Below are 24132 nucleotides of genomic sequence, written 5' to 3' on the forward strand. Positions count from 1 at the left end.
ATCAAGATCCAAGCAACATCGAGAAATAGAAGGGAAGGACGGGAAGAAGGAGTAGTTGCAAGGAGAGTGGAAAGGTTACAAGAGGATGAGAAAAAGGCAGAGTATGTGAGAAAAATAGCGGAATGATTGAGTAAATATGAATTGGAGCAGATGGAGGACGTGGAAAGTATGTGCAGGATATTTACAGAACAAATATGTGCAGCTTGTGATGTGGTGTGTGGGGTGAAGAGAAGACGAAGGGGGTGCAAGGAACAGTGTGGTGGAAAGAAGAGGTGAGACAGGCTGTGGCACAAAAGAAGAAAGCATACAATGAATGGATGAGAAATAGGGGGGTGGAAGAAGTTGAGAGGCGGAAGAGAGTGTTATATGTAGAAAGAAAGAGAGGTAAAAAGATTAGTAAGAGACAGTAAGAAGAGAGTGGATGAGGAATTTGGAAGGAATTTGAGTGTAAAGTGGAGAGACTGTAAGAAAATGTTCTGGAAAGAGGTGAAAAGAGTAAGACAGGGTGGAAGTGAAGTTAGCAGGGGAGTGAAAGATAAAAATGGTAGATTACTAGTGGAGAAGGGAGAAAAAGTGAGCAGATGGAGAGAACACTTTAAGAAATTGTTGAACATAGAGGATGGAAGGAATGTGAGTATAAGTGGCTGGGGAATGGCTGGGAGAAGGAGAGAGGTGAGAAGACAGGAAGAAATCAGTAGGATAGAAATTATGGAAGCAATGAAGAAAGTCAAATTGGGGAAAGTCCCAGGAGTTGATGAAGTGTGTGGTGAAATGCTGAAGCATGGGGGAGAGATAGTAGTAGAATGGATGTGGACGATGTGCAGATTGGCCTGGGAGGAAGGTAGAGTCACGGAGGACTGGAAGTCAGGTATAATTATTCCCTTGTACAAAGGAAAAGGGGAAAAAGAAGTGTGTGGTAATCACAGGGGCATTTGTCTTCTTAGTGTAATAGGAAAAGTGTATGGTAGGATACTTATTGACAGAGTTAAGGAAAGAACAGAGGAATTAGTTGGAGAAGAACAGGGAGGCTTTAGGAAGGGGAGAGGTTGTGTAGATCAGATATTCATTCTTAGATCCTTAGTGGAAAAGTTTCTAGAGAAGGGAAAGAAGTTGTATGCGGCTTTCATGGATTTGGAGAAAACGTATGACAGGGTGGATAGACAAGGATTGTGGAAAGTATTAAAAATATATGGAGTAGATGGGAAGCTTCTGAATGCTGTGAAGAGTATGTATAATGGTGCTAAGGCTGCAGTGCTTGTGGATGGTGAACTGAGTGATTTTTTTTCTTTGAAGGTTGGGTTGAAACAGGGATGTGTCATGTCTCCATGGTTGTTCAGTCTGTACATGGATGGGGGTAATAAGAGAGGTACAAGGTAGGGTAGTGGATGTTGGAGTGGCCCTGGTGAGAGAGGGTAGTGTTTGGAAACTCCCTGTACTGTTGTTTGCACATGATACTGTGTTGTTGAGTGAAGACGAAGGGGAGCTGCAAGGCTTGGTGGATGAGTTTGGGAGAGTGTGTAAGAAACGGAATCTAAAGGTGAATGCAGGGAAGAGTAAAGTGATGGTCTTTGAGAGAGGTGAAGTCAGTGAATGTACAGTGATGCTGGATGGTGAGGAAATGGAGAATGTGAGTGCGTTTAAGTACTTGTGTAGTGTGATGAGTAAGGACGGAAGTTTGGAGGGTGAAGTGCTTGAAAGGGTACAACAAGGAAGAAAAGTTGCTGTTTCCTTGAAAACAGTGATAAGAAACAGGGAAGTGAGCATGGAAGTGAAAAAGTTACTACATGACAGTATTGTGATACCACCTCTAACGCATGGAAGTGAAGCTTGGACGTTGTTGGAAGGACACAAGTCAAGAGAGAAAGCAGTGGAAATGAGTTACTTAAGAGGAGCCTGTGGAGTCATATTGAGAGACAGGCTGACAAATGAGGATATAAAGGAGCATTGTGGTGTGGATGTGGATGTGATAGGAAGCATTAGGAGGAACACACTGAGGTGGTTTGGCCATGTGGAGAGGATGGAGCGTGAGAGACTGATGAGGAGAGTGTATGTGAGTGAGGTGGAGGGGGGAAGAGGGAGGGGAAGGCCGAGGATGAGATGGAGGGATGGGGTGGAGAGGTATATGAGAGAGGGGGGTGTGAGTTGGGAGCAGGGCAGTGAAATGGCGGGGGACAGGGCGACGTGGAGGCGATTTGTTTGTGGCCACCCCGTACGGGATTAAGGCATCTGGCAATAGATAGACAGATAGACAGATAGACTTTGGTTTTGCTTTTATGTAGCTGTAAAATAGCTTCGGCTGATCACTGCTTTTATTTATGATATCCTCCTCAAACTGTTTTTGGGCTTCCCTCCTTATTCTTGTATAATCATTTCTTGCATGTTTATAATTGTTATATGCTCTTTCACTATTGTGTGTGTGTGTGTGTGTGTGTGTGTGTGTGTGTGTGTGTTCCTACCTAATTGTTCTTACCTAACTGTATCTTTAGAGGAATGAGTCAAGCTAGTACTGTCCCTTGTTTTAAATCATTTTTATCATACATATCCTTTAATTTATGAACTTTTTTGGCTCATACTATCTCATTTGGTAGCACATTCCACTGATCAACTGCCCTATTTGGGAAACAGAATTTCCTTACATCTTTATCACCTCTCTTTTTATGGAGCTTTTTGCAGTGTCCTCTCGCTGATGCTTCCCCATAAGTTATATACTGGTACTCATTTGTCTATTTTCTCCTTCCATGATATGCACTTATATAGCATAATCATGTCTCCTCTTTTCCTCCTCTCCTGTAGTGTTGGCAGATTCAGTTTTTCAAGTCTTTCTTCATAGCTTAGATCCCTTCAGCTTGGTACCCATCTTGTAGTGGCCCTTTGAACTTTTTCAGTCTTATGTGTTTCTTGAGATAAGGATTCCAGACTACTGATGCATACACCAGGGCTGGTCTGATGAATGATATTATCTTTCTCAGCATGTCTTCATTTATGTATGTGAATGCTATTCTCATATCTACAAGCAGTGTACATATTCTGTATCTTCTCACTGATGTGGTCAGCCGGAGATAGTGTGTTACTGATAATCACACCTAAGTCCTTCTCTCTTTCTGATATGTGTAGGGTTTTACTTCCTAACTTATGATCCCAATCTGGTCTTTTTCCATTTTTACCAAACTTGATTACATGACACTTGTCCACACTGAATTCCATTTGCTATTGGTTACTCTGTTCATGAAGTTTATTTAATTCTTCTTGTAGCTCTCTACAAGAGTCTGTGTTATTAAATCTCCTTCGTATTTTTACATCATCAGGAAACATATTTAGATAGCTTTCATTTCCAATGTTGTCTACGTCATTTATATATATTAAAAACATAAATGGTGCCAGCCCTGTGGAACACCGCTAGTCACTTCTCTTCATGATGAGTATTTCCCCTTAATATTGTTCTCATTTCCCTTTTTCTGAGAATCTTGCATCCAACAGTACAGTCTGCCTCGGATTCCTCCTTGAAGGTACAGTTTCCATAAAAGTCTTTGGTGCGGTACACTGTCAAATGCTTTCTTGAAATCTAGATAGATACTGTCTACCCACCCTTCTCTTTTTTGTAATGTTTCTGAAACTGTCATAATCGCTTAATAGATTAGTAACACATGATTTTCCCTTTCTGTTATCATATTGTGTTCTTCTAAATGGTTTACCCCAACTTTTCTTATCAGCTCTTCAAGTATCTTACAACACTGATTAGTGATACTGGTCGGTAGCTGAGTGGATTTTGCCTATTCCCTTTCTTGAATAGGGGAACAATGTTTGCATTCTTCCAAATATCAGGTAGTTTACCTTGACCCAAGGATTCCTTGAATATTTAAGATAATGGTCTACTTAACTAGTCTGCACATTCATGTAGCACCAAACATGAAATTTCATCAGGACCATTTGCCTTTCCTTTGTCTAATTTACTTAACTTCTCCTGTATTTCTTTATCAGATATTTGTATGTCTGGTAATATGTGTGGGCATGCATGTCCCACATCATCCCTCTCAAAATTATTTTCTTCTGTAAAAACTGATTGGAAATTCTTATCCTTCTCTTGTGTACAGATGATCCTCTCATCCGTAATGATTTGTATTTTCTCTTTCACTTTGGTTTTGCTTCGGATGTAGCTGTAAAATAGTTTCGGTTGATCACTACTTTTAATTATGATGTATTCCTCACACTGTCTTTGGGCTTCTCTCCTTATTCTTGTATAATCGTTTTTTGCCTGTTTATAGTTCTTGTATGAGCTCTCACTATTGTGTCTTCTGTATTCCACAAGTCTCTTTTTGCTTTTGATTATTTACAGTTTGTATTAAACCATTTTTTTATTTTCATTTCTACTTCTTTATGCAATGGGATGTAATTTTCGACTCCTATTTCATAAAGTTCACAGAATTTCTTATATATAACATTTAAATCTTGTCCTTTAAGCTTCTTTTCCCAATCTATTTCTAAGAAGTACTTCTTTAGGTCATGGTAGTTGCCCTTTTTATAATTTAGGTTCTTTTTGCAACTTTCAATACTGTTAAACATGCCATTTGCCATCTGAAGTTGCAACTTAGTACTCCATGGTCGCTTTTGCCAAGTGGAGGGTGATACATTATATTGTCAACAGCGTTTTCTTGCCTAGTAAATATAAGATCTAATGCTGATGGTACATCAAGTCCACTTTTTTCTGGTGCTTTCCTTTACATGTTCTATCTATTGCCAGACGCCTCAATCCCGTTTGGGGTGGCCACAAACAAATCGTCTCCACGTCGCCCTGTCCCCCGCCATTTCACTGCCCTGCTCCCAACTCACACCCCCCTCTCTCATATACCTCTCCACCCCATCCTCCATCTCATCCTTGGCCTCCCCCTCCCTCTTCCCCCCTCCACCTCACTCACATACACTCTCTTCGTCAGTCTCTCACCCTCCATCCTCTCCACATGGCCAAACCACCTCAGTGTGTTCCTCATAACGCTTCCTATCACATCCACATCCACACCACAACGCTCCTTTATATCCTCATTCGTCAGCCTGTCTCTCCATGTGACTCCACGACTCCACAGGCTCCTCTTCAATAACTCATATCCATTGCTCTCACTCTTGACTTGTGTCCTTCCAACAACGTCCAAGCTTCACTTCCAAACGTTCGAGTTGGTATCACAATACTGTCATGTAGTAACTTTTTCACTTACATGCTCACTTCCCTGTTTCTTATCACTACTTTCAAAGAACCAGCAACCTTACTTCCCTGTTGTACCCTTTCAAGCACTTCACCCTCCAAACTTCCATCCTTACTCATCACACTACACAAGTACTTAATAGTACTCACATTTTCCAATTCCTCACCATCCAACCTCGCTGTACATTCACTGACTTCACCTCTCCTAAAGACCATCACTTTACTCTTCCCTACATTCACCTTTAGATTCCGTTTCTTACACACTCTCCCAAACTCATCCACCAAGCTTTGCAGCTCCCCTTCGTCTTCACTCAACAACACAGTATCACTTGCAAACAACAGTACAGGGAGTTTCCAAACACTATCCTCTCTCACCAGGGCCACTCCAACATCCACTACCCCACTATGTACAGATTGAACAACCATGGAGACATGACACATCCCTGTTTCAACCCAACCCTCAAAGAGAAAAATTCACTTAGTTCACCATCCACACGCACTGCAGCTTTAGCAACATCATACATACTCTTCACAGCATTCAACAACTTCCCATCTACTCCATATATTCTTAATACTTTCCACAATCCTTGTCTATCCATCCTGTCATATGTTTTCTCCATATCCATGAAAGCCGCATACAACTTCTTTCCCTTCTCTAGAAACTTTTCCACTAAAGATCTAAGAATGAATATCTGATCTACACAACCTCTTCCCTTCCTAAATCCTCCCTGTTCTTCTCCAACTAATTTCTCTGTTCTTTCTCTAACTCTGTCAATAAGTATCCTACCATACACATTTCCTATTATACTAAGAAGACAAATGCTCCTATAATTACCACACACTTCTTTTTCCCCTTTTCCTTTGTACAAGGGAATAATTATACCTGACTTCCAATCCTCCGGGACTCTACCTTCCTCCCAGGCCAATCTGCACATCTTCCACATCCATTCTACTACTACCTCTCCCCCATGCTTCAGCATTTCACCACACACTCCATCAATTCCTAGGCCTTTCCCCGATTTAACTTTCTTCACTGCTTCCACAACTTCTATCCTACTGATTTCTTCCTGTCATACCACCTCCCTCCTTCTCCCAGCCATTCCCCAGCCACTTATACTCGCATTACTTCCATCCTCTATGTTCAACAATTCCTTAAAGTGTTCTCTCCATCTGCTCACTTTTTCTCCCTTCTCCACTAGTAATCTACCATTTTTATCTTTCACTCCCCTGCTAACCTCACTTCCACCCTGTCTTACTCTCTTCACATCTTTCAAGAACATTTTCTTACAGTCCCTCCACTTTACACTCATTTTCCTTCCAAATTCCTCATCCACTCTCTTCTTAGTCTCTCTCACTAATGTTTTCACCTCTCTCTCTCTCTGCATATAACTCTCTCTTCCGCCTCTCAACTTCTTCCACGCCCCTATTTCTCATCCATTCATTGTATGCTTTCTTCTTTTGTGCCACAGCCCTTTACATGTTGCATTAGGAAAAACTCCTGGACTAGATCCAGGAGCTTTTGGTCCCAACAGCTTTCCTGGCTTTTTATATCTAGAGTATTCTAAATTATATTTGTACAGTGGAGTCTCTTTTATCCGAAATCCTTTTAACTGTAATATACCATTAACAGTAAGTTTTACTAAAACATTCTCATTTCGATTAACCGCAAAACTCTGAAATCTATCCAAAAATTTAAACACGGCGGGGTTGTTTCGCGCCATTAGCATTAGTTTACAGTTACTCCGCTATTCACTAGAACGAGCGTTTAAGACTATTTGATCAAATTGCTTATAGGGAATGACGTAATGGTTTTGGTGAAGGTCTATTTAAGTTTATTTGAGTGAAGATTTATTTAAGTTGATAGTTTCTATTACAGTTACAAAAGTGCAGTTACATAAGTAGTTACTACAGTGTACTGTATTAAGTGTTGTGGTGATGGTTGAGTGGCTTTTGGGGTGCTGGTGGTGGAGGTGGGATAGACGTCACCAGAAATTGGTGATGGGTGAGTACAATACTGTTCCCTTGTATCCTATATATTATTACAGTATCTTTTATCCGAAAAAATTGATTGAACGAAACTTTGAGTCCCATGATTTTCGGGTAAAAGAGACTCCACTGTAGTAAAATCTCCAGTTAATCTAATTCTTTCAGATTTCGCCTCCATTCTATGTAGTAATGCTCTTAAACTCTGAATTGAACTCTCTGCCAGATCTTCATATTCCCTGTGATCTGGGTGGTATGTATAAATTTGCCACAATTACTTTCCCTTCAGATGTATTAATATCTACTGCAATCACTTCTACTTGCAAAGGTGTATCTACTTCTTTTTCTTTGCGTTTTTTATTTTTCTTTGTTAGTATTATAATTCCTCCTCCATTTTTTTTAAGTTCTTATGTATTCTCAATATACTGTATTCCTCTAGATTCAGGATGTTGTTTGATATCCTTGGTGTTAATTTCGTTTCTGTAGGCAAATATGTGGTTTATTTCTATCTATCTATCTATCGCCAGACGCCTCAATCCCGTTTGGGGTGGCCACAAACAAATCGCCCCAAGTCGCCCTGTCCCCCGCCATTTCACTGCCCTGCTTCCAACTCACACCCCCCTCTCTCATATACCTCTCCACCTCATCCCTCCCTCTCATCCTCGGCCTCCCCCTCCCTCTCCCCCCCTCCACCTCACTCACATACACTCTTCATCAGTCTCTCACCCTCCATCCTCTCCACATGGCCAAACCACCTCAGTGTGTTCCTCATAACGCTTCCTATCACATCCACATCCACACCACAACGCTCCTTTATATCCTCATTCATCATCCTGTCTCTCCATGTGACTCCACAGGCTCCTCTTAAATAACTCGTTTCCACTGCTCTCACTCTTGACTTGTGTCCTTCCAACAACGTCCAAGCTTCACTTCCATATGTTAGAGTTGGTATCACAATACTGTCATGTAGTAACTTTTTCACTTCCATGCTCACTTCCCTGTTTCTTATCACTGCTTTCAAAGAACAAGCAACCTTTCTTCCCTGCTGTACCCTTTCAAGCACTTCACCCTCCAAACTTCCATCCTTACTCATCACACTACACAAGTACTTAAACGTACTCACATTTTCCAATTCCTCACCATCCCACCTCGCTGTACATTCACTGACTTCACCTCTCTCAAAGACCATCACTTTACTCTTCCCTACATTCACCTTTAGATTCCGTTTCTTACACACTCTCCCAAACTCATCCACCAAGCCTTGCAGCTCTCCTTCGTCTTCACTCAACAACACAGTATCATCTGCAAACAACAGTACAGGGAGTTTCCAAACACTATCCTCTCTCACCAGGGCCACTCCAACATCCACTACCCTACCTTGTACCTCTTTTATTACCCCATCCATGTACCTATTGAACAACCATAGAGACATGACACATCCCTGTTTCAACCCAACTTTCAAAGAGAAAAATTCACTTAGTTCACCATCCACACGCACTGCAGCCTTCGCACCATCGTACGTACTCTTCACACCACTCAACAACTTCCCATCTACTCCATATATTCTTAACACTTTCCACAATCCTTGTCTATCCACCCTGTCATATGCTTTCTCCAAATCCATGAAAGCCGCATACAACTTCTTTCTTTTCTATAGAAACTTTTCCACTAAAGATCTAAGAATGAATATCTGATCTACACAACCTCTTCCCTTCCTAAAGCCTCCTTGTTCTGCTCCAACTAATTTCTCTGTTCTTTCTCTAACTCTGTCAATAAGTATCCTACCACACACTTTTCCTATTATACTAAGAAGACAGATGCCCCTATGATTACCACACACTTCTTTTTCCCCTTTCCCTTTGTACAAGGGAATAATTATACCTGACTTCCAATCCTCCGGGACTCTACCTTCCTCCCAGGCCAATCTGTACATCTTCCACATCCATTCTACTACTAGCTCTTCCCCATGCTTCAGCATTTCACCACACACTCCATCAATTCCTGGGGCTTTCCCCGATTTAACTTTCTTCATTGCTTCCACAACTTCTATCCTACTGATTTCTTCCTGTCTTCTCACCTCCCTCCTTCTCCCAGCTATTCCTCAGCCACTTATACTCGTATTACTTCCATCCTCTATGTTCAACAATTCCTTAACCCTCCCCATCCCGACGTTTTTGGACCTTTTTTTTTTTTTTTTTTTTGGGGCTCAAACATCCACTTTTGGTGAGAAACATCGAAAATTCATAGAAAAATCGATCACCTGAGGTTTAAAATACTCGATCTAGGTACGAGTACCTCCTTACCTGACTGGGTTTTCTAACAGGCTGGCACCAAAGAAAACGAGTTCTATGGGAGGGTAACTATTTTATCCACTCATAATCAGTGTTTATTTATTTATTTGGTACGAATTTATATGTAGTTCAAGAGTATATTGGTTTTCAAACAGTAATACAGGCATTATAAGCATTGTTTCACTCACTAACTCATCACCATTCATGACTTTTTTTTCCCCACATTACCTGATCATCATTTCTGACTGTTTCTTCCTCTAAACTTTGTCCTCCACATTGTCATCGATTGGGGAATCACTCTGGCTCTGAATGTCTTTATTGGCCAGGTCACTGGTAACAGGTGAATTGCCGAGACAATGGCGTGCAGGGGGGGGGGTCGAAGAGGTTATGCGGTGTAAGGCATTGTTCCTGCTTGCCATCTTGTAGAGGAATAGAGGAAGGTGTCCCGTTTATACGTGCCAAAAAACAATCGCGAAATCACTCGCGAAAATTGAAAATTGTGCAAATTAGGGACCTTGCAATGTTGCCGCGTTAATTCAGGTCGCCAGGACGGCGCGGGTTAAAGTGTTCTCTCCATTTCCTCACTTTTTCTCCCTTCTCCACTAGCAATCTACCATTTTTATCTTTCACTCCCCTGCTAACTTCACTTCCACCCTGTCTTACTCTTTTCACCTCTTTCCAGAACATTTTCTTACAGTCTCTCCACTTTACACTCAAATTCCTTCCAAATTCCTCATCCACTCTCTTCTTACTCTCTCTTACTAATCTTTTCACCTCTTTCTTTCTACATATAACTTTCTTCCACCTCTCAACTTCTTCCACGTCCCTATTTCTCATCCATTCATTGTATGCTTTCTTCTTTTGTGCCACAGCCTGTCTCACCTCTTCAGTCCACCACGCTGTTCCTTGCACCCCCCTCCGTCTTCTCTTCCTTCCACACACCACAACACATGCTGCACATATTTCTTCTGTAAATATCCTACACACACCTTCCATGTCTCCCATCTGCTCCAATTCATATTTGCCCAATCGTTTCTCCAATTCTCTCTTATACTCTGCCTTTTTCTCATCCTCTTGTAACCTTTCCACTTTCCTTGCAACTACTCCTTCCTCTCGTCTTTCCCTTCTTCTATTCCTCCATCTTACTTGAATTCTCATTCTGGCCACCACCAAGTAGTGGTCAGAAAGTCCACTCCCCCAACCTCTATAAGCTCTAGCATCCTTTACACATCTTCGCATCCTTTCATCCACACACACATAATCAATCATTGCCTTCCTTTCATTCAGTTCACCACCCACCCTTCTCATCACTCGCCATGTATACCTGTGGATCATTTTATGCCTGAAGAGGGTATTGGCTATCACCAACCCCCTCCCAACACAAATGTCCACTAACGCACTCCCACTCTCATCTATCTCAGCAGGCACACCCCACTCACCAACTATTTCATCCACCTTCACATTCCCAACTTTACCATTCATATCACCGATCAAAAACACTCTCTAGTTCCTTCCAAACTTTTCCATGCACACTTCTACATTTGTCCAGAACTCTTCTCTCACTCTTCTAGCACGATCTTGCGTTGGCCCAAACACACACACAATCGCCCACATTTGTATTCCAACTTTCAACTTTACCCACACAATCCTTGACCCAACTGATCCATACTGTCTTATGCTCTTCTTCCATCTTTTACTCACAACTATACATACTCCTTCCTTTGCCCTCTCATTCTCACCTACTCCTGCACATAAACTCATCCATACTCCCATTCTCTCACACTTTCTCCTCTCCATTTTGTTTCAGTTATTCCACATACATCCACTTTCGCACCCTCAAGCACCTGGACAATCACTCTCTCTTTCACCTCATCATTCGCTCCTCTTACATTCCATGTACCCATTACCAAGTCCTTTGTCCGGTCCTGGGTCGTCATCGTTTGGTCAGTCCTTGTCCGAGGCTTCTTGTTTGTTTTTTTAGTTAGTTGTTTTCCGGGGAGGGGCACTAACCCTCCGTCAACCCTTTTAGTCGCCTTTTACAACAAGCACGGATACTGGGGAAGTATTCTTGAAAAAAAAACCCTGCCCCCTACATTTGAGTACATCAACTTATAATTTTGTTCACATACTTTTCATGACTTGGGTCTACTACCTTCTTCCGCTTTATTCCCTCCTGGTTATGTACCACTTTTGCACCTGCAATCCAATTGTGTGTGTGTGTGTGTGTGTGTGTGTGTGTGTGTGTGTGTGTGTGTGTGTGTGTGTGCTTGCACACGCACAATTCTGGTGTGTATGTATTTCTGGTGTATACGTGTCCGAGGGTGGGCTGAATCGAGCACCCAGTCAGTCAGTGGAAAAGCATGGGAGAAGCCTTTGTTCTGTAGTGGACCGACTCAGTCTGATGATGATATCCAAAGGAAAGTATTCAACTGATTATGAGGCACCTGATCTTAAGTGTGTTCCTGCCCTCCTTCATTAGTGACTCGAAACTGTTACTACTGTTGACTGAAATAATCATGTTCAACTGATGACAATAATTACACAGTTTGCAATATATTACAAAAACAACTTTTCATCTGTAATGTTCAATAATGCTTCAGTTTCTCAGGATGTTCACTGGATGAAATATACTTATTTACTCATTCAAAAAGGATGTAAACCAGATTGTTTTAGCTTCATATATTACAGCTGTCACATTCAGGATTGCCGTAACACATAAAGAATAACTACATCATTAACTTAAGAGTACAGTACTACGTTATTTATTACATAAAGGACTTATAAAACATAGGGAGAACCCTGCAACACACATCACCTATAATTACATTAAACAACGATATGGTATCACAGTCTATTTTTCGAATTGGGGATTCAGATGTTATTAGGGTACATACCACTGAGCTCTGTACAGAGAGGCTGCCTATGCAGCGAGCATGTAACTTTGGCTGCCACATTGAAACACCCACGCTCGTCGCCTCCACCTTAGTAAGGCAACAGGAACACTGTTCTTAGCTTGCCGTTTCTGTTTCGCTGTTGCTTACATAAGCTATGCAATGGGCCATGGCACTATATCTTAGCCGCGCACTGGACATGGCTCTATATTTTCCGAATTCATCGACTGATGTCAAAAGGCACGGTCGGCGGGTGTAGTGCATAAACATTATCAGCGCCGCCATGGTCCCCAGGCGGCTGGCACACAAACTAAGTGGCGCTACCAATGAGAAAGCCTCTCCATATTATAGAGCTCAGTGTTACACATGCAGGCATGCATACTCAAGTGCAGTGCTGCCACATTTCCCCTCTCTTGCAACTAGTGGGTAAAGCTGGAACCGTAGCCATCTGTATGATAGGTGCGCAGGTAGGCTTGGCAGGAGGGTTAAGAGAAAGGTATGAAATATGAAAAGTGGTACAGGGAGTAGACTATAGCACCAGTCGAGCAAGACAGTACTCCCAAGGTGGATGGAAAGCTAATGACAGGGAGTGCTGGAGCTCCTGTTTCATCAGCCCTTGCAACTAGTTCCTGACCATCCCCCTTTGCTGAACTTTTTCAGTGTTTCAGTATCAGAGAGTAAGCCATAATGCTCTCCAATACAAGGTTCTCTACCTGTCAACACCAAACTACATGCACATTACACACTACACACTACACTCCCTTAAAAAAAAAAAAAAAAAAAAAAAAAAAAAAAAGTCGTTAAACCAAGCCTCGGAGTCCACGGGGGGGAGGAGGGGGGACCATAAATGCCTCCACCATCTGCCCCTCTCCTGGTGACAACTCAATGAGTTGCTTGGAACCACTAACTCACTTCATTTATGCAACATTTGTTGCCTTTCCTCTAACTTTCTCTGTGTTGAGCACCACCACTCCTCCTCTAAACCTCACCTTCTCTTCTTAACCAAGGCTTGGCTGTCTCGGGCAACTGATAGCAATCCCTTCTCTGTATCCTCCTACTTTCTCTATACTCATTTCAGAGACAAAGGTGGCTATTGTGTACTTGTTGACAACGACTTAACTTGCTCTCGTGTTCCATAACTTGATTCCTCTGAATCTCTCTGGGTTCAGTTTTATTGCCATTCTCTAACTAAATATATATGTGCTGTTTACTTATCCCCTAATTCTGCTGACTATGAAAAATTCTTCGACTATCTTACTTCTAAGATGGAACACATCTTATCCGTTTCTCCTTTCTCTAAAATCTCCATTCTAGGATATTTCAAAGTTCACCACCACCTTTGGCTCTTCCTTTCATTGATCCACCTAGTGAACAAGCCTACATCTTTCCTATCCTTAATGACCTAGTGTGGCTTGTACAGTAACCTACCCGTATCCCTGACTGCCTAGGAGAGAGTTCCAACATACTTGACCTATTCCTTACAACTAATCCTTCCGCTTAGGCTGTTAATCATTCTTCTCTGTTGGGCTCCTCCGATCACAACCTTATAACCATAACATGTTCTATCGCTCCAGTATGGCCTGTGGACCCTCCAAAGAAATGTTGGTTGTGACACTTTAAAGCTGCTGATTGGGAAGCCCTCAGGCAGTACTTCTTTGATTTTCCCTGCAATGATTATTGCTTCCAAGACCGGAAGCCATCTGAGTGTGCCATGCGCATTACGGAGGTTATTCTCCCAGGCATAGAAGCATACACTCCATTCTCATATCCTTTGGCTAATGTAAAAAAAAAAATTGGTTTAATCACGCTTGTTCTAATGCTGTCCACGACAAGGAGAACGCCTATAAAAGGTACCAGAGCCAACCTACCCCTGAATCACATCTTTTTTATGTTACTGCCTGGAATTGTGCCAAGTCCATTCTTCACTCTGCTAAAAATAATTTCATCCATACTACATGCTTAAGGTGACCAGAGTCCCGCATTTTTAAAGTCTGTCCCGCTTTTTCAGTTGTGACTTAAATGTCCCGCTTTTTAAGCAAATTATCTTAAATGTCCTGCTTTTAGAAAATTACTGTTACATTAAGTATAACATGAGCTTCATTTATGAAATTGATAAAATAGTAAAATTAAGCATAATGCAAACCAAATGAAATACCAAATTATTATAAAATGTGTAATACTACCCGGTAACTTTGGTCGGCCCAGTCATCGTACCGTATGGTATGTTCGGAATTCGTGTGAGACGTTATTGTTTGATGTGCAGCCTCGGAGCGAGGTGCAATGCTGTACAAATAAACGTGCGTGTGTGTGTGTGTGTGTGTGTGTAACACACATCGCTCCTCCCACCACCACCTGCATCCCTTCCCACCCTCTCTTGCCCCTCCTCCCTCCCTGTTAGCCTTGTCTCCCCCCCTCCAAACCCCACACTGTCCCTCCCTCCTTGTCCCTCACTACCCTTCCAATCCCCTACACAACCCCCGAGAGTTATCAGGCCTGATGTACATACCTGTTTCATATTATTTCTACTTCTTCCCAAATTTACATATAATTACACCTCACTCTGTTCATTTCTCATGTCGTACCTACCAGTTTCCGTAAGTACGTAGTTGGAAAATGCTATATACAGTACGATCTCACTATAACGGACTAATTGGGGCCCCAGCCATTCCGAAAAATGCGAAATTCCGATAAAAGCAACATCCGGACTTCCCCCTGCTAACTCCGACTTTTTCTGATATATCAGACATTAGTCCGGATCTCACCAACGCTTTTTAAACTGTTCTGACATCCACTTTGGTACTGTTCACTACATTAATCAAGTGGTTTAATATATATAATAATTCTGTACTGTATACTGATAAACATGTCTTTTATTTACCTTATATTGATGAACATAGCTGAAGTCGTCAGGCAGTCAGGACTGCTTCTGGCTTTATCAGACTTTTTCCGATATATAGGAATTTAGTCCGGTAGCTCCTCGAGTCCGATAAAAGCAAATTCCGGTCTATTGAAGTCTGTTATATTGAGGTTTTACTGTACTGTACTACATATAACGCATCCTTTTTTTTTTCATTCTCCCTACTTGCCCAAATTAGTATCGCTGATTAGTCTCCCTACCCCTGGGGGTAGGGGGGTTTTTCAAGAATACTCCCCCAGTATCCCTGCTTGTCGTAAAAGGCGACTAAAAGGGTTGGCGGAGGGTTAGTGCCCCTCCCCGGAAAACAACTAACTAAAAAAACAAACAAGAAGCCTTGGACAAGGACTGACCAAACGTTGACGACCAAGGACCGGACAAAGGACATTGCAATTGGAACTTGGAATGTAAGGGGAGCAAATGATGAGGTGAAAGAGAGAGAGATTGTCCAGGTGCTTGAGGATGCGAAAGTGGATGTATGTGGAATAAGTGAAACAAAATGGAAAGGAGAAAGTGTGAGAGAATGGGAGTATGGATGGGGTATATGTGCAGGAGTAGGTGAGAATGAGAGGGCAAAGGAAGGAGTATGTATAGTTGTGAGTAAAAGATGGAAGAGGAGCATAAGACAGTATGGATCAGTTGGATCAAGGATTGTGTGGGTAAAGTTGAAAGTTGGAATACAAATGTGGGCGATTGTGTGTGTGTATGCGCCAACGCAAGATCGTGCTAGAAGAGTGAGAGAAGAGTTCTGGACAAATGTAGAAGTGTGCATGGAAAAGTTTGGAAGGAATGAGAGAGTGTTTTTGATTGGTGATATAAATGGTAAAGTTGGGAATGTGAAGGTGGATGGAATAGTTGGTGAGTGGGGTGTGCCTGCTGAGGTAGATGAAATTGGGAGTGCGTTAGTGGACATTTGTGCTGGGAGGGGGTTGGTGATAGCCAATACCCTCTTCAGGCATAAAATGATCCACAGGTATACATGGCGAGTGATGAGAAGGATGGGTGGTGAACTGAGTGAAAGGAAGGCAATGATTGATTATGTGTGTGTGGATGAAAGGATGCGAAGATGTATATTGGATGCAAGAGTTTATAGAGGTTGGGGGAGTGGACTTTCTGACCACTACTTGGTGGTGGCCAGAATTAAAGTTCAAGTAAGATGGAGGAATAGAAGAAGGGAAAGACGAGAGGAAGGAGTAGTTGCAAGGAGAGTGGAAAGGTTACAAGAGGATGAGAAAAAGGCAGAGTATAAGAGAGAAGTGGAGGAACGATTGGGCAAATATGAATTGGAGCAGATGGGGGACGTGGAAGGTGTGTGTAGAATATTTACAGAAGAAATATGTGCAGCATGTGATGTGGTGTGTGGAAGGAAGAGAAGACGGAGGGGGTGCAAGGAACAGCGTGGTGGACTGAAGAGGTGAAACGGGCTGTGGCACAAAAGAAGAAAGCATACAATGAATGGATGAGAAATAGGGGCGTGGAAGAAGTTGAGAGGCGGAAGAGAGAGTTATATGTAGAAAGAAAGAGAGAGGTGAAAAGATTAGTAAGAGAGAGTAAGAAGAGAGTGGATGAGGAATTTGGAAGGAATTTGAGTGTAAAGTGGAGGAACTGTAAGAAAATGTTCTGGAAAGAGGTGAAAAGAGGAAGACAGGGTGGAAGTGAAGTTAGCAGGGGAGTGAAAGATAAAAATGGTAGATTACTAGTGGAGAAGGGAGAAAAAGTGAGCAGATGGAGAGAACACTTTAAGGAATTGTTGAACGTGGAGGATGGAAGTAATGCGAGTATAAGTGGCTGGGGAATGGCTGGGAGAAGGAGGGAGGTGAGAAGACAGGAAGAAATCAGTAGGATAGAAGTTGTGGAAGCAATGAAGAAAGTTAAATCAGGGAAAGCCCCAGGAATTGATGGAGTGTGTGGTGAAATGCTGAAGCATGGGGGAGAGATAGTAGTAGAATGGATGTGGAAGATATGCAGATTGGCCTGGGAGGAAGGTAGAGTCCCGGAGGATTGGAAGTCAGGTATAATTATTCCCTTGTACAAAGGAAAAGGGGAAAAAGAAGTTTGTGGTAATCATAGGGGCATTTGTCTTCTTAGTATAATAGGAAAAGTGTATGGTAGGATACTTATAGACAGAGTTAGAGAAAGAACAGAGAAATTAGTTGGAGAAGAACAGGGAGGCTTTAGGAAGGGAAGAGGTTGTGTAGATCAGATATTCATTCTCAGATCTTTAGTGGAAAAGTTTCTAGAGAAGGGAAAGAAGTTGTATGCGGTTTTCATGGATTTGGAGAAAGCATATGACAGGGTGGATAGACTAGGATTGTGGAAAGTGTTAAGAATATATGGAGTAGATGGGAAGTTGTTGAATGGTGTGAAGAGTATGTACGATGGTGCGAAGGCTGCAGTGCGTGTGGATGGTGAACTAAGTGAATTTTTCTCTTTGAAAGTTGGGTTGAAACAGGGATGTGTCATGTCTCCATGGTTGTTCAATCTGTACATGGATGGGGTAATAAAAGAGGTACAAGGTAGGGTAGTGGATGTTGGAGTGGCCCTGGTGAGAGAGGATAGTGTTTGGAAACTCCCTGTACTGTTGTTTGCAGATGATACTGTGTTGTTGAGTGAAGACGAAGGGGAGCTGCAAGGCTTGGTGGATGAGTTTGAGAGAGTGTGTAAGAAACGGAATCTAAAGGTGAATGTAGGGAAGAGTAAAGTGATGGTCTTTGAGAGAGGTGAAGTCAGTGAATGTACAGCGAGGTTGGATGATGAGGAATTGGAAAATGTGAGTACGTTTAAGTACTTGGGTAGTGTGATGAGTAAGGATGGAGGTTTGGAGGGTGAAGTGCTTGAAAGGGTACAGCAGGGAAGAAAGGTTGCTGGTTCTTTGAAAGCAGTGATAAGAAACAGGGAAGTGAGCATGTAAGTGAAAAAGTTACTACATGACAGTATTGTGATACCAACTCTAACGTACGGAAGTGAAGCTTGGACGTTGTTGAAAGGACACAAGTCAAGAGTGAGAGCAGTGGAAATGAGTTATTTAAGAGGAGCCTGTAGAGTCACATGGAGAGACAGGCTGACGAATGAGGATATAAAGGAGCGTTGTGGTGTTGATGTGGATGTGATAGGAAGCGTTATGAGGAACTCACTGAGGTGGTTTGGCCATGTGTAGAGGATGGAGGGTGAAAGACTGCCGAAAAGAGTGTATGTGAGTGAGGTGGAGGGGGAAAGAGGGAGGGGGAGGCCGAGGATGAGATGGAGAGATGGGGTGGAGAGGTACATGAGAGAGGGGGGTGTGAGTTGGGAGCAGGGGAGTGAAATGGCGGGGGACAGGGCGACTTGGAGGCGATTTGTTTGTGGCCACCCCAAACGGGATTGAGGCGTCTGGCAATAGATAGATAGATAGATAGATAAGTAACGACGGTAAAAGAAGATATCGGAAACAAATTATTGCGTTTATTTTTTTCTCTCTCTCGCTTTCATATGCAAGCATGTACAGCATTATTCAACTTTATTTTGATGTCCTTCATGGTAATAAACATTTATATATGTCTATTAGTTTTCGAAGGACTATGAGGCCTTGTAAGGCTACTCCCCGCACCTGTTTCATCTCCCCACACGTATAAACACACCTGTTTTCATGGCTGGTGTGATAAATTCCATTGAAATGGAGAGTTTCCACAAGAGAATTTGGTTGTTACCGAAACTGTAATGATAAGTGTGATGAAGTGCAATGATAATGTGATAATTGTAATGGTAAGTCTGATAAAGTAAATGGTAAGTTAGGACAGTAAAAAGGGAAGTCGGAAACAAATTATTGCTTTCTTTTTTTCTTTCTTATGCATGCATCTATAGCATTATTCAACTTTATTTTGATGTCCTTGATGGATATAAACATTTATATGTGTCTGCGTTAGTTCTGGAATTATTATGAGGCCTTGTAGGGTTACTCCCCACACCTGTGATTATGAAGCCTTGTAGGGCTACTCCCCACACCCGTTTTATCACCATACACACCCGTTTTTATGGCTGGTATGACAAATCCCATTGAAATGGAGGGTTTCCACAAGAGAATTTGGTTGTTGCTGAAATTTATCTCCCCAAGTTCCACCAAGGTCTTGTAGGCCTACTCCCCACACTAGTTATCTCCCCACACCTACATACACACCTGTTTTCATGGTAGATGTTACAGAACACACTTTCTTTTCATGAGAAAAACTGGTTATTTCCAACCCCTGTACATATAGGCCTACTCTCCACAGCCTACTTTATCTCCCCAGAGCCTAATAATCTCCCCACATCTATATACACCTGTCTTCATGGTTGGTGTGACAAAACAATTTGAAATGACCTGTTTCATTAAGAAAAATATGTATTTATCAAAATTTTCATGGTTTAGATTGTTTCCGAGCAGTAACTATCATAAACTCTTTTTTTAACTCTGACGCTCGATTGTGCGGTAACCATTAGGCCTACGGGGGTGCTGATTGCATTATCAGGTGTGAAAATTCTTCCTCTTTAGCCAGAACATGATCAATTTGCCCTTGGTGAAAGTCGCCAACACACCCCCAAATTGCCGTTGTGAGAGGTACCCTGCCTGAAACAATTGCGGTCTTTAGGCGTTAACAAAAATATTAAAATATCTTTCCTATCACAACCTTCTTTCTGATCGTCAGTATGGGTTCTGTCAGGGACGCTCCACTGGCGATCGTCTCACCTACCTTTCAGACTCCTGATCAGCCTCCTTTTGGAAGTTTGGCAAAAGCTTTGCCATTGCACTTGACATCTCAAAGGCTTTCGATCGAGACTGGCATAAATCTCAGATTTCCACACTGCCCTCTTAAGGTTTCTATCCTTCTATCTGTGCCTTCATCTCTAGCTTCCTGTCTGGTCGTTCTATAGCTGCTGTTGTGGACGGCAATCGTTCTTCTCCTGGATCTATCAACAGTGGTTCCTATCACCAACTTTCTTCCTTTTATTCATTAATGACCTTTTAAGTTGTACATCTAACCCTATCCACTCATATGCTGATGAGTCCACCCTTCACTTTACTATTCGGTTCCCCCAAAATCCATCTCAGCTATTACTTCGACAAACAAGAGACAAGGCTATGGCACACCTGATGTCTGACATGGCTCATATCTCTGACTGGGGTAATCTTGTTATTTCTAATGCATCAAAGACTCATTTCTTACACCTATCAACCCGAAATAATCTTCCACAGGTTACCCACTAATGTTTAATAATATCCAGCTCAATCCTGCATCATCCTTAACCCATTCAGTGCCAAGTCCATACCTGGTACAGACAACCTAACACTGCCAGCCACGTCAGGTCCATACCTGGTACTGACAACCAAACACTGTGAGCAATGCCAGGTCCATACCTGGTACTGACAACCAAACACTGCCAGCCATGCCAGGTCTGTATGTGGTACGGACTCGGTTTTTGGGAATTTTTGTAGTCCACCCTAACTTCTTGACAGAAAATGTAACCAGACACCTTGCTCCACCCTCCGTATAAGCAAGAGGGGGATAGGTGGCAGGGGAGGGGGGGTAGGGGTCCCGCATGTTTGATGCATCAGTCTCTGATTGATGCATCAAACATCAGTGCTTCACAAACTATCAAACAAAGAAAGAGTACTGAAAAACTGTGTGACTGTGTAAATAATGTATATAACGAACATAATATAGGTAAATGTAAGAACAGTAAACAGATTAAGTCACGATATCAAGTAACGTAAGGCTTATAGTATAAGTAATGAGTGATTTAACGTAAATAATGTGACTGTGTACAAAAATAGTGTATACAGGTCTCCCTCGTTTTACAATTGGTATGCATTCCTAGAAAGGCAATCGTAAACCGAAATATCGTAAAGCAAAATTAAGGTTTAATGGGAAAAATAGGGATGCGTTCCTGGACTCATGTATAAGGAACCCAAGACCCATACAAGTGATCTAATATGCAATAATAATGATGATGTTTTATGTATTGTAGTGCATCTGAATCACATATGTATGTACATTTGCAAACATAAAGACATGAAATAGCAAAAACAACATGAAATACAGCTGTACTGTACTGTAATGTACTGTTATGTACCCTCCTACTGTACTGTAGCTCCATCCACCCTTAGTCGGTCCCCTCCGAGGCTGGAGGACGTAATGCCGTAATGTCTCCTCCGATGCTAGGAGACATCCTGGGCCAAAGCCCATCTCTCGTCAACTCAAGAGGTGGAGAGGGAAGAAGCAGGGGTGGTGGAGGTTTGGGTGGCAGGGGTGCATGAATCAGGAGAATGAGAGGTGGTGGAGGAGGAGGTATGGGCAGGTATGCCATGCAACTCTCAGCTGATCTGCCTGTGAGCACGGGATTTCCACATGTCCAATCGCAAATGCGAGGGAGCTCAACTGTAAAATGAACACTTGGTACTAACGAATAAGGATCGTAAATGCGAAATATCGTAAAACGATACAGCGTAAAACGAGGGAGACCTGTATAGTGCTGTATCAACTATTTATAGTGCCTTAAAGCAATATACAGTAATACAGTACCCTCGCGTCCAGCACGGTAATATTGTCATGCATGGGTCACGTGTTGGACCAAAAACGTGTTGGACTAACAATAGAGGTTATGGGGGAAAATGAATTATGTCAGCAAGCCTCGGAAAAATCACCCTAAATACCTACCATATACCTATACATATATTGGTACCGTACTATTGTAATTATAATAAATGGTACTGTGCTATGAATGATAACTAACCTTTTAGGATAGTGTTGGTGGGCTTGCTGGGAATGGAAGGTTGTATCCAAGGCTGTAGTTAGTCCTACTGGGTCCCCGGAGGATGGCTGCTGGCGTCACTAGCGGGTAATGGCTGTTGCTCCTCCTCAACCTCCCTCATAAATCCTTCGAAATCACACTCAGAATCACTATCTTCGTCCACAGCCATGGAAGGTCCTGCTTCTGCCTGTCCTAACCCTGTAATCCTCGGCAAAGTGCATGCTTCTCACACTGTTGCCAGAGCCCCGTCTCGTGACTGTGGAAAGTGATTGCTGTTGCTGACTCGGTAGAGAATAAGGAGAAGCAACTTTGCTTATAAACTGGTACGCACGCCGATGAGAAGGGTTTCAAAACGATTGATATTTATTCTAAAACATTAATATGTATTCAGTGTCAGGCTAAATGTTCAATGCTGTAGTACGATACATTCTCTGTCGAGTCGCCTGGGTTTTGGTCACACTGTTTTCCCCATCGTATGCTCGGCAGGAATCCATCCAGATGAATTCCAAATGCCCGTGGTATCGTCGGCAATTTTACCACGTTACCGTTCCGATTTACCATCGTATCCTCGGCAAACCTGGTATGAAGTGCCGTGTGATAGCCTTCGGCTGCCAGGATCTTGTCTTAAGCTTTTTATTATGATCACGTTGGCTTCATTCATGTCGTAGGCCTTGGCAATGTCAACTTTCCTCTCCCCTTTCTTCTTGATGCTTTCTAGCTTGGTGGCCTGAGGGAGGTGCCAAGGCTTTTTGGGGTTCTCAGAAGGCTTCCTAGGCATCGTGAGCAGGGTAAAATGCAGTAACAAGGGCAGAAAATGCAGCAAGAAAAAAGCACCTTCCAATGCAATTATGCGACTGAGTGGCTCTGTGGCAGGAGAAATGTAAACAAAACATCACGTGACACCAGAAGCGTTTTTAATTGGGCGGCATCACGATCACGTCACGATAGCGGGCGAGGAAGACTACTTGATCAGAAGTTTTTCACTGGCTATCATCATCATGGGAATGTCCAATATGGCCGTGTTGGACCGGGGGTGATCGTGCTAGAGTGAACTCTGCGGATTTGGCCCACTTCTCTGAGCTCTGTGCGTGTTATGCTAACACACTCGTGTTGCAGTCATTAAATCGTATTAAATAATATTAATTAATTGCTCACCATGCTGGACTCGAATCGTGCTGGACTAACGCGTGCTGCACATGAGGGTACTTATGAAATGTGAATGTGATAATACATCAAACTAGCACAAAACCCTAACTTCATATTGTAATAGTTCTGACTGTGGCTATTTTACATCAACCAGGTTGGACTTTCAAACACTGTTTAGTCCATGTATCCACCCAGTCCACACCTAAATGGACTATCTATCCACATCAATCACTGACGGTTCCTGAAATCAGTCATCTGATTCAATCACACAGCGCTGGGGCCGATGAAATCTAGGGGAACGAAACACCAAAGTTCGCTGGAAGCCACACAACAAGGAACACATTTTCAGCCTGAAAACACCCCAGATGAACACTTTTATTATCACTAGGCTAATTTTTCATACATTCCAGGTCCATTCAGGGGAAAAAAAAAAAAGTCGAAAATCGCTGGCACAGGGGGTCACTCAGCCTCCCACACCCTTGGCACAAGAAGGTAAACGGCCGATAAAGGCTCTGGCACGGAACAGGTTAAACATACTTGGAGTTTCATTTTCTTGGGATTTATCTTGGAAAGATCATATTACATCTCTTGTAAAATCTGCTTCCAAGAAACTAGGAGTGTTGAGCCGACTCTGTACTTTCTTTACCCCTGCACAGTTGTTGACTTTATACACGGGTTTTATTCGCTTGTGTAGAGTATAACTCCCATGTGTGGGTAGGCTCCCCACACATAACTCTCTTCAGTAGGGTGGACTCACAGGCTTTTCATCTCATTAACCCTTTGGTGTTTATGGGTGTGGTGCAAATTTCATACACTCGTTACCATTTGACGCAGGCTGCGACTGCGCACATTTCAACCGCTCATCACCATTTGACACTAGTTGTGTCAAACAAAATGGCCTTGTTTCTTTGGTTATGGAATGACTTTGCATCCATTTCTGGGAGAGAA

This window comes from Coenobita brevimanus, chromosome 76 (genome assembly GCF_032717465.1).
Source record: "Coenobita brevimanus isolate Jiangsu-jjx chromosome 76, ASM3271746v2, whole genome shotgun sequence".
Taxonomy (NCBI): Eukaryota; Metazoa; Arthropoda; class Malacostraca; order Decapoda; family Coenobitidae; genus Coenobita; species Coenobita brevimanus.